At 42.6% G+C, this 11,811-nt stretch overlaps 1 long non-coding RNA gene across 1 annotated transcript; it reads right to left on the bottom strand.

Moving 5' to 3' along the window:
- Positions 1–1,267: 1,267 nt before the first annotated feature.
- On the bottom strand, positions 1,268–11,449 carry LOC128787325 (uncharacterized). Its single transcript, XR_008430665.1, has 3 exons — positions 11,182–11,449; positions 3,034–3,133; positions 1,268–1,533 (listed from the first exon to the last, which is right to left on the bottom strand). It is a non-coding gene; the product is annotated as an uncharacterized LOC128787325 (long non-coding RNA).
- Between the last annotated feature and the right edge of the window lie 362 nt (positions 11,450–11,811).

The raw sequence follows: 11,811 nt of genomic DNA, 5'->3' as shown, positions 1-11,811 counted from the left end.
ATAAATTTTGTCATTATAATTGTGCAAATTGCATTCCTGATCCCATCAGATGCCTCCCCTCCTGGTGCCAGGCTCCCAGTTTCCAAGTATTCTTCCACAGAGCCCCATGACTCTCCCCAGTCTCCACTTCCCTGCAGTCAGATGTTATTATCTCACAGTCCTGTTTAAACTTCAGTTCTTCTGCCTCCACCAGCATAGGGGTGTCCATCAGCAAACAGCCTTGCTAAAGCAGAGCCTGATCTTCTGAAAATAAAGGCAAGACAGTGGAAAAGGCCCCACAACAAAAGAATTATCTATATAAGTTTGTCTGTCTGCCTCCCACTAAGGCTGACTGATGGCTGCTTCTCTGACTCCAGAACCTCTCTCCACACTGTCCTTTGCCCAGTGGCAGCTCCTGACCACTGACTGCATCCTCTTGGGAACAACTTCTTAACTGTTTGCTGGTCTCTGGATTTGCAGGCATCACAACAAACAAAGAAAAACCTAGAGCTTTTCACTGAGCAGAATATAGGGTGCTCAAATGGAGCAGCTTGTCAGTGCCTGCCAAGATACTCTTGTCTGCAAAGTCACTGTACAGACTGACAAGTTTTGGTCTTCCAATAGCCTCACTTAATTAGACCAATTCTCCCCTCTAGAAGTCAAACAGATTAGCTTCGTTTTCAAGGGTACATTTAAATTGCAGAGAACATGATACAGAGATCCCCAAGCTAGCACTGAGTTGATTTGGCAAGTCCTCATAGCACAGCAAATGTGCAGATATGCCAAGTGGGACTGCAAGGCCGAATAATTATGTTCAGCTGGCACAGAACTCAGGGCTACATCGTGTCTGGTTCAGTGCTGGCGTGCATGCAGCCTTTGCACTGTGTTTCCCAGCTCTTCAAACTCTGGGAATAAATTGTACTGCACCATCATAGACACCTTTGTGCACACCCTAAGATGTTGATCAGAGTCTTAGATTCTTACATGGCAACTCCACTCCATCCCAACCTTTCTCTTATAATCACTAAGAAGTCATCATGCAGTATGATCCATTTGACCTCCATTTGGTTACACTTCTCATGTGAGACACTTAAAATCTCTTAACCTCTACTTTTGTGCATTGATTTTTTCTAAGCCTAGCCTTGAGAAAGTCTTATAACACTCACCCTCCAATGTCTGCATTTATCCTGACCCCTTTCTTCCTTCCTTTTAATATAGCCTCATACCTCTTTAACACACGTTTACAAAAAAAATAAATATTTTATTCAGATAAAATAAAAATCTGGTATTAGACATGAATGAGTAACAGCTTTGGCATCAACCTAGATTAGTAACCTTAAATTCAAGAAACTATTCCTTCTAGCAGGTTCTAGCAGAGCAAGGAACAGGAAACATGAGAAAATTTGCCATCTTGCAAAGTTTTTGTAGCATTGACTGTGTTCTTGAAAAGCAGCCAGCAATCCATCCTATGCACTTGTAAATGTTCTGCAGCTACTCTCTTAATAACTCAAGGATGATGGATGAGTGTAAGGTTGGGCAGCTTTGTTTGATAGCCTAGGGGAGAGGGAGGGAGGGAGAGAAACAAGTATCAGCAAATAGATTGTGCAACAGACAAATAAAAAGAATTACACAATACACTATATTTTAAATAAGCCTTCTGGAATGTTGTTATTTTCAGCAGTTGATGTTGCTTAGAATAAATTATCAGCTAATACTACCAAAAATTTCATTTCAAGGGAGACAAATGAGTCCAAAGCATTGCCCCCAATAGTGTTTAAAAGAGTGTCAACAACGCAGAGCACTATTTACAGCAGGTTACATTTTCTAAAAAGAGACAGTCCCTTCATTTCAGCCTTTTAGCTCTTTTGGAGCTTTAGCAGCAATTCGGAAAAAGAGCTCAAAGGTGAGGTGGAGGGGAGTCTTGAGGACTTCCCACAGCTCAGAGGCATTCTGGAGTCACTTTTGTTGATTGTTTAATTCTGTGATTTTTCAAACCCCTAGAAGACACAGAGCAGAAAGTTTTGTGCCCTAAATTTTCAAAACGGCTAAGTGAGAAACACAGTCACTACTGTCAGTAGGCTTAAACTGGATAGAAATGGGGACTGCCCTTCTTCTTGGTAAATGTTGATTTTGTTAAGATTGTGAAAGTTCATTTAAATCTGTTATGAATCCTTCTAGTAAATATTTATAAATCATTTTCTGCTTGAAGAAAAAGACTTTACAGTTCTTTCTTTTCCTTCAACTCTTGCAACTTCTGATCTGTCCTTCTTTCCACTCCCTCTCCTTGAACTGAAGCATCTTTCTCATTTTATGATCACCAGAGCACAACATGCAAATAATGAAAACAACTCTAGTGTTAGTCGAAATTATGAAAGCATGCATTTTGGAATTTGGAATTTGTGGAATAATTACGGAACTGTAATTATTTCAGATCTAGTATATATATGCAAACCAGCAGAAGTTTGCACAAAGAAAATGGTCATGCATGGTAAGGCACACACCAGTGGTTTTGTCAAGCAAACCTCCAGTGGGAAGGTGAGCACCTACAAGTGCTTTTGATGTTTGGGCTGAGCTCAGTGTTTCACATAATTAATACAGTTTTTTCAAAACCAGCAAACATTGTATTCATGTCTTGATGAAGAAGCAGCACAATAGCATGTGCAATAGAACACACAATAAAATCAACATCAAAATGCCACTTGACCTCAGCTGTGACATCAGCAGTCTTTGTGAGAACAGATGTCTGAAGTTGACTTGCAGTGGAAGAGAAGGTTCTGATAAATGGAGGAAAACCTTTTTTAAGGGCATGTAGCCACTGTGCAGCTATTGGTAATGGTATTGAAGCACACTATTGGCTAAATCAGTATATAATCTGGTAGCAGCTCTGAACTCCTGACTGACATTATTCACACAGAGCAGCTTCTGCAGGGAATGTTTGCCAGACTCTCTTCCTACAAGAAAACTACACCTGATGCAGATAGCTATGAATGAATCTGACCTGTTCCCTACTCATAGGTCATCTATGGCATTTCAAGCACCATTGAGGCTCTTTACCTTTGAGATCCTTCATGGCTACTACAAAAGATCACAGCAAGTTTCAGAGTGAAGACTACAATCAGCTCCAGTCTCAAAGTCCTCTGAGGTACAGAAATCTCTGTGGTAAGAAAAAACTATTTAGGGCAGAAGTAGAACTGTTTTTTAGAGCTCTGAATCTCAAGAATGAACTTCCAATAAGCTGATGACCACCACAAACCACAGAATTTCCTGTTCCAACTGTATTTGACCTTGTCTTTCTAACACTAATAAAAAGCGCTGGTATCCCACCAACAAGAGAGACTGCTGCAGAAGACTCACCACCACTGCAAAGCACATTGCTGAGACCCAGTGGAAGATCAGGCTGTATGTGTGAACTGCAAATACCCCCAAGGGGCCAATAAGAATATGCAAGTATCCTTTAAATGTACAAACTTCAAATGAGAAAAGTACAGTGCTGTCCCTCCTAGAGAATTCCAGCTGCTGTGCTACTTCTGCTGTTCACCATCTTCAGCTACCCATGAGGGAAATCAATGTTGTCTGAGGAAGGACTGAAAAAGTTTATCACCACGTTTGTCCTATTTGAAGCACAGTTTTTATAACACTGACAGATAAAAGGATTTATAGCACATTGGTCACACCTAAATGACAATTATTTTTACTCTTTTTTTTTTCTATCTATGCATCTCAGGAGTAGATAGCAAAACTCACATCTACTTTTTGGGGTATGGAAGCTGAAAGGATTAGGCAAAATGTCAGACAATGTAAGCAAGTGCCTTAACACATATTCTTAATATGCCTTCTGCTAAATACCCAATTAAAGGATCTATGAATTTGAGTCTAGAAGGCAGGGATTCCTCAGTCCAATAGCATATTTAATTCCTCATTACCATAATATTGAATAGTATATCACCAAGTAATCCAGGAATTACAGTTTTCCTTTTCAAATCTGGACTTCATTGATGCAGTTGACAATTGATTGCAGTTTGATGCAGCAAAACAACCCTGAGATTTCTCAGCAAAATAACTTACATTTATATCTTTATTTGTAAATGCATTTCTGAAAGACATCATGTGAGTTGTATTTAGTAAGATCCTTACAGAGCTTTTACTACCTCAGCATTAAATACAGAGAATCCTACTTGAGCAGTAATAATGTCATCTCTTTGTTTCTAAGGAAGCCTGTTTGACTTGACAAAACATGTATTGTCAAATGCATGACAGGCACAGATGACTTGGGAGATAACACAGTACAAGCCGTCATAAGGTCTGAAACTCAGAGAACTACTAGAAATTCCCATACAGCTTTTATTCTTATGCTATATTTCTTGTGAATTTCTTCTTTCAATATATGAATATTTATATAAATGCCAAAATCATGAGAATAACCTTTCTTTTGCAATTTTTTAAGCCTGTATATCATTCTTTTTCCACTCTTTTTTTTGACAACTGTAGCTAGTCTAAGATAGTTGTTGTGTACATTACTACGTAGTGACTTTTGTTGATATTCTTGGAGACTTCTAACATAACTAAAAATACATATTAATAATAATTAATATCTATCTGTCAGATATGGCTTCTTCAGTGAAGAACTAAAATCAAAATGATAACTTTTGAGGGAGTTTGCCAAAACTAAAATAAAAGCCAGAAATACATTCATCTGTAACCAGGTCAACTTATCTCATAGCACTCGTAAAAGCATGAATGACATAATTCACTGGGTAATTCTGCGATGGCCAAATTTTTATATGCAAACATTGCATAGAGCCTTGCAAACAATCAGGATTAATTCATAGCTCTCAGTAATACTGACTGTACTCCATGGGGCAGGTCTGGCAAGCCCCTCCATGTCGCTCCTGAAGGAACATCTGGCTGTGACCTGAGGGTGCATTAGGGCAAGCCCTGGGGGATCACCATCTCCCTCAGTGTCTGCCTTACTGGAGGAAACACACCATCAGAAAGGGAGGTGCAGCAGATCACTGTGGAGCACAGCCAGTCTGTAGTGAGCTGCTAATGGCTACACAGTAGTTAATCCCACAGGAGCAGCATGAACCAAATCAGCAGTTCTCAGGTCAATGCTATGATTTTAGTGAGGAAAGTGATGATTACAGGGACATAATAGAGCCATCCATCATAGTCCAAATAAAGAACTACACGGGGGTTTTCTTTAGGGTTTGGGGATTTTTGCCAATACATCAGTATGCATACAGAAAGGATGGATTGTTTGGATTTTTTTTCATTTCTCTAGAGGGATGGAGATCCCAGAAGTTTTTATTCCTTCAGCTGATGCTGATAGACAATCCTGGAAGCTCAGTACCTTTCAAAATCAGGTCACAGACATGAGATAGATTAGGGCCTAATTTTCAATTATCTTTTTTAAAAAGGATCTCGGTTACAGTCTTGAGAAGTAGAATATTTGTAAGAAGTTTGTACTGTCTTTCTGCTCTGTATAATAAAGTGGCACACTTTCTGTAGATACACACATTCACTTTACAGCCAATCTGAAACATGTTCAGATCATATAATACTCAGTGATGTTGCTTCCCTCTCTGAATGAGTTTAGGAAATTATGCCAAGGCCATGGATGTATGTAGGTGTCTGATGACACCTACATCATTAGGATCATTAGGAGCTGGCTATTTAACTATCTTCACATACCCAGGCCAAAATGGTGGAAAACAGTCTATTGATAGAACTTTCTACAGCTATCAAGGGCAAAGCCAAAACCAGTGACTGCTGTGAATAGCAAGGCTGGGACCCTGCTCAGTAGTGCTGCAAGTCACAGTGTGGATACAGCTAGGACGAAAGGGCACCCCTTACCTGCTAGGATCCTCTCCTAGAAGCCAACACAGCCACGGCTCTCAGTCTCCACAGGACATTCACAAAAGCAAACCTGCACCAGCATGTATCCAGAGGAGCCCCACCACACCCAAACACGCCAAGACAGCTGCACACACCACCCAGGTGTATCACAGAGCCCATTCTTCTCCATTACCATGTGGGATCAGGCCCTGCTTCTGCTTGAAGCTGCCCATGTTCTTGTATGGGCCTGTACTTCACCAATGTTCAGATACAAACCTGTGCATGAATTATTCAAAGGTACCTGTAAAATTAGTTTTGAAAACTGTAAAATACTGATCAGATGACAGGCTGGTCATATCTCCTATGCTTTCATTACCTCAAATGAACCTGATGAATCAGGAAATGTTTTGCTTTAGTTTCTCATTGAACCAATGAAAAAGAAATGTATTCTTCCTGATGCTTCACCTGTGAGTGATCAGGTCTGCAGGCAGCACTTCGGCCATCTCCCTGAGCTATGGAAGGGCAGACGCTGGCCAAGGAGGGCAACATTTGGGCACTGCCCCGATACAGTCAACAGAGCTGCCCTCTGGCACTGGTACTTGGATCAGCCTGGGTGAATTTCTCATTTGAGTCCCAGTTCTGCCACTGCCAAGTTAACAAGTGTTTGTGATGGGGCATGCTCAGGCTTCCAACACATTAAGAATAATGCTAATGATATTATATGTTTTGTCTGCAGTAAGGTCTGGTGCTTAGAAAATAAACATCTTGGCTTTGTCTCAATGTTTATCTTCAATAAATACCTCAGCTTTGTCTCAACAATTATCTCTCCACAGCAGACCATTATGCAGTAGCAACATATAATTCATTTAACAGTACTGTTTAAAATATATCCTCTTTGTGCTGCAGAGAAAGGAGTTGTATGTGGGAAATATCAGAGGCCTCATGTATTCTTGGAATTAAAACAGAAATTGAGTCATTTGAGCTATTTTTTATTCTCTCAGCTTTTGTTTTTCTGTTTCTTGTTTTGCACAATACAAGCTCTCTCTGGCTTGTGAGGAGATTGCAATTGGAGAAATCTGGAAGGCTTCCAGGGAAAGCATATTTTAGGGCAATCCTATGCCAGAGCCTACTGCAGGTGATAATAACTGATAAAGGTCCAACCTATCACCTGAATCTGCTTCAAACTGATGACAGGTATTTAGGAACAGGTGGGCGTTGGGCTTCTTTGTATCATCTAAGGAGAAGGTGTGAAAAGGTCCTGCTGATAGTTGTTACATATTAACATCTTGTTGACGTTTCAATCTGATTGCATGCAAGTCAGCAAGACACCTAGAAGTTAGCGGGGCATTTAAAGGAAAAAAATTTCTCAGTAATTCCGCGGGCTGTAAGGAGTTGTGGAAGGAGACCCTGTCATGACTGCAGTGCTCAGTGCAAGCAGCATCGGTGAGAAAACAGCCCTCTATTACACATCAGTCTTTTTGTTGTCTGCATTCTGTACTCAGCCAAATATGCAGTAGGGTTGAGGTTCTGTTCTCCTGTGAATCACTACAAGCCCAGAGAAACTCTATTAAGGTAGCAGAAGTAAATGAGATCACAACCTGACTTGTGTTCATGACCAGTTAAACTTTAACGAAGACCTGAAATAGTAGGACCACTCTGAGGTAAAAGGTTGAAGTGATGAAAAGTGGCTGAAGAGGAATGGACGGTGAAAAAACTGAACAAGTAGAGCCCTAGTGTGGATAGAAACAATATTTCATGTCTGCAGTCAAAATCACCATGGCTAGATCCTATAAAGGTGTCTGGGGGGGAAAAAGGAGGAGGAATGTTCAAACTGCTTGAGGCACTTGCAACCAAGCCTGGTATTTCCCATAGACATCAATCCTCAGCATTCCTAGGCTTCTGTGCAGCTCACACTCACCCCCATTTCACACATGCTGACCTCAGTACCTACTTCATGATCAGCTGAGTGGCAACTCCAGACTAGAAATCCTAGCATGAAGTCTCTTGAAGGGTTGTCTGGTCATTGCACTCTGAATACACCTCAGCATTGAATTTCATGCAGAACAACACACGCAGCATCCTGTGCCTCGCAGAGGAGTCCAATTATCTTCTACACTAACCAGCAGTTCACTTTTATCAGCTTTGGGACTTAATTCTGGTGGCACAACCCACACAAGCAGACAGCATCCCCTGATGCAAAAAGCTGAAAGCTGCCTCCACCCTCATCCATCAGCTGGGGAGATGGGATTGCAGGTTGCTCTCTAGTCTGCATTACAGCAGCATGAGGAGGTTTCATGTGGTAATTTAGAAAGGCTCCCTTTCTACAGTTCTACTGGTACTCCCCATCTCTTCCAAGAAAAATCAGATGGCAATGCCACCAGGGCTAACATTAGCCTACAAGCCACTGGTGTAGCTAGTCATGCCTAGCAAATTTGGCATTTGCTCATTCATTAGGAGAGATGAGCTAGAGGTTCTCCTCCAGAGCTCTGTTATCTCTGCTAGGCAGACAAAATTAAAGTAAGTCTGAGATTCAACCTTGTGCCTCAGGAGCACCGATGGGATGGGGGGGGCGGGGGGAGGGTGTCTTTGTTTCTGTTCCTCTTAAGAACTTTATCTGAAATCTCTGGATAGCTCAGTGAGCATGGACACACCCAAATTCAAATGAAATGAGAAGCAGTCAATAAAGAAGAAAACAGGTCCCTGAGTAGCAGCAATAAGACATGCTTGGAAAACTGCACATAGGCAACAAATTTTTGATATGAACTTCAGTGCAGCCAAAAGTAAAGTCATTCATTAGAGGACAAATCTTTGAGGTCATCCTCACAGGTTAATGGAGCCCTTAGAAGCAGTGAGTCTGCAGGGAGGCCAGAACAGATAACCCAACAGGAGGAAATGTTTGCTTCAACAAAAGGAATTCTTGTGTGTATGAACCTGGGAACTCTGGATGCTATGGACAAAGCCTGTAACTGGTCTCTGTTTAAAAGTGTTCTGGCTTCACACATATAAGTCAAGAGGTTTCAGATGAGAGTTCACTGAATGATTGAGGACTGGAAAATGCATCTTATTGCAAGAGTTTCCACAAGGTGAAGCTCTTCAGTAGAGCAAAGGGAAAGGCTTGTGTAGGTCTAATTTAGGAATACCTGTATTTGAAGCAACATTTTGGAGTGGGCTCTCACACACATCTGTCTAGCCAATCTGCCCTAGAAATAAGGCATGTGGTTTCAGCAGAGAGGATAAATTAACTGCTGGAACATTACATGGAGCAGAGGGTAGATTCTTTATCACTATGCATAATTTAATTAAACTTGGCTGGTTTATGCAAAGAAAATCAATAGTTCACACAGGAACAAATGCTGGGAAACCCTTTGATCCATGTTATGTAGAAGGACATGTGAAATGATTAATTCTGGATATCAGTCAATGATCCAGCAGTCGTGCTGTGCTCTGCTGCCCCTTCACTCTCCATCCTTCAGCACCAGATCTGTGAGCAGTGGCAGCCAAGTGAAGCATCTCCAGCAATGACTTCTTCCACCCTGAGACAGGGAATCCAGGACTAGCAGGAGTGGGAGAGATAGGCAAGAAGATTTCAGTGCAGGAACAGAGCTTGGAAATTCAGGAATTAATACCATGTTTTTCTCAGGTTGCGTAACTGTTGAGCAAGAGGAGAGTGCAGATGTGGGCTGGTAGGATCTAGAATAAATTAATTAGAAATTAAAAGTCTGAGGGCCAGCTGGAAACTTCCTACTCTCAGGAAGCCAGACAGAGTTGTTACAGAAGAGGGTATCACTCTGTCCATCCAGAAGAACTGGCAACACACAGTGTCTGCCTTTCTCTCTTACACACAAGAGAAAAAGAAAAGAAACAGACTTTTTAAAAAATACCTCATGACATTAAAATCATTCCCATGATTAGGACAGTGCACAGTTTTCTTCAGTTCTGGGGTTTAGAGTCCTGTGTGAGATCCAAACCCTACAAGGCAAGCAGTGATCCCCTCTGACCAACCTTGAGAGTGTTGTCTCATGGCTTTGTGAATGCATCCACCGAGGATGTTGCAGTGACCTCTCTTGGTAAGCTCTGTGTGTGTGTGTGTGTGTGTGTGTGTGTGTGTGTGTTTCTCCTCAAGCTACTCTTTGCATATCTTCCAGGAGATTAAAAAGAAAAATGAGCTCAAAACCAGTGCAAATTGCCTAGAAGGTAATCAGAATATTACCTATTCCTTACAAATAATTTTTAAAAACCCCTCTGCCCATTTGCATAGCGTTAACACAGCACTACCGTAATGGTACAGCCAACAAAATTTTTCCAAGACCCAATCCAGATTAAACAAAATATTTGATCCCTGAGTACCCAAGTCTCCTGTTTCTCTAAAGAATAGCACTTCATTAGTGTCATCTTCAGTGCATTAGTCTCCTTTGACAACTATATTACAAATCCCAGCACAAAATTACAATACAACCCTACACAAGCTGTGAAAGCTCATGCCTGCCTGCATTTGCTCACTTCTCTGATCTCTCTGTTGTTTATCCTGGGCACAAGATGTATTTCAGCCTTTTGGATTTGCACCCCAGGCTTTATCAAACTATCCTTCTCACCATCCCCACCCTGACCTGGAGGAAATACTGTCTATAGGACGTTCTGCAAGTCACCAGTAGTGTAGCAACATTCTGGTCTGCCTTTATGTTGCTAGACAGGTAGATAAAGAACCTAGCCCATGTTCCCAGCTGGATAAGCTTTAGAAAGGACAAGGAAGCACTGGCACATGTTGCCTGCAGCACTGGTGGAAGCCTTTAAGAACTGGTTTGACTGGCATCTGTCGGGATGCAGGATACAGGCTACTTCACTCTGTCTTCCAACAGTATTTTTCTGAATCTAGGATGAAATTCTGCTCGTGACGAATGGTCAAGAACACCTGCCTGTTCCCTGCAACCTGGGAAACTGAAGAGACACACTTTGGCAAGAGGCATAGAGGAAGGGGATTTCAAGTCACGTTAATCTCTTAGAAGAACATCTGACCCTTATCCACTACTGTCCAGATGACACTGGAATATTCAAACCCCAAAATGAGCAACAGCTTCCAGACTTTTATGAGTGGCATTATTTTTAGCCACTTACACAGTCCTCATGATTGATCTGCCTGGAGTGGCTCTGCTGCAAGGCCCGAGGGAGGGGAGAGGAAGGGGTTCATGGAGACACACATTTCCATGGGTGATAAGGTCGCATGTGTTTTGAACCGTAAAATGGCAGCTCGTTGTGAAATCCTGTCGGAGCATACCTTTTAAATGCCAGACAAGCACAGCATCAGCAGCACATAAAGAAATATTTGAAAGGCCCTGACGGGAAGCCAAGAGAACGTGGCTAATGTTTCACCTGATCTCACCCCCTCGCCGGCTGGCTGTGCCCCGGCAGCCCTGCCCGTGTGACGTGAGCCTCCGAGCTCCAGCAGGCAGCTGCTCCTTGACTGCCCGCACTGTCTGCCCTGCTGGCAGCAGGACAAGGGAAACAAAGAGGCTAAACCAGAAAGCAGCGGAGCTCAGGAGCGGCGCGGCCGGGAGCACAGCGCGCCCTCCCTCACGGCAGGGCTGGAGCGCGGCCTCTGCCGGGCTCCCACCCGCGGAGCCAGCCGCGCCCCGGCCGGGCCGCGCCGCGCCCTCCGGGAGGGGCCCAGCGCCGGGCGCACACAAATGTGGCTCTTTCACGTCAGGCTGGCCTCACGGGGGAGCGGTGTGGGAAAAGCTTGTCAGCCTCTGCCTTTCCTTTGGAAAAATCCACTTTCGCTCCCCAGCCTGCAGTCGCCTGTCCTTCATATGCGCCTAATTTGCCTCCTCTTTCAAACCCCTAAATACCTTCCCTTTAGCACAGAACAGTTTATTTTTCAATAGTCTGTATTAAAAGTAATTACCCAGAGGCCTGTCCCAGCAGTCCAACTCTGGAATTCCTGTTTTCTCTGAGTTATTCCTGTGTCTTTACTTTGTAAAATTAGTACCACCCCACATACAA

Source organism: Vidua chalybeata, chromosome 4, assembly GCF_026979565.1.
Source record: "Vidua chalybeata isolate OUT-0048 chromosome 4, bVidCha1 merged haplotype, whole genome shotgun sequence".
Taxonomy (NCBI): domain Eukaryota; kingdom Metazoa; phylum Chordata; class Aves; order Passeriformes; family Viduidae; genus Vidua; species Vidua chalybeata.
Note: the sequence above shows the minus strand (reverse complement) of the source record. Positions and strands in the feature narration are given on the sequence as shown.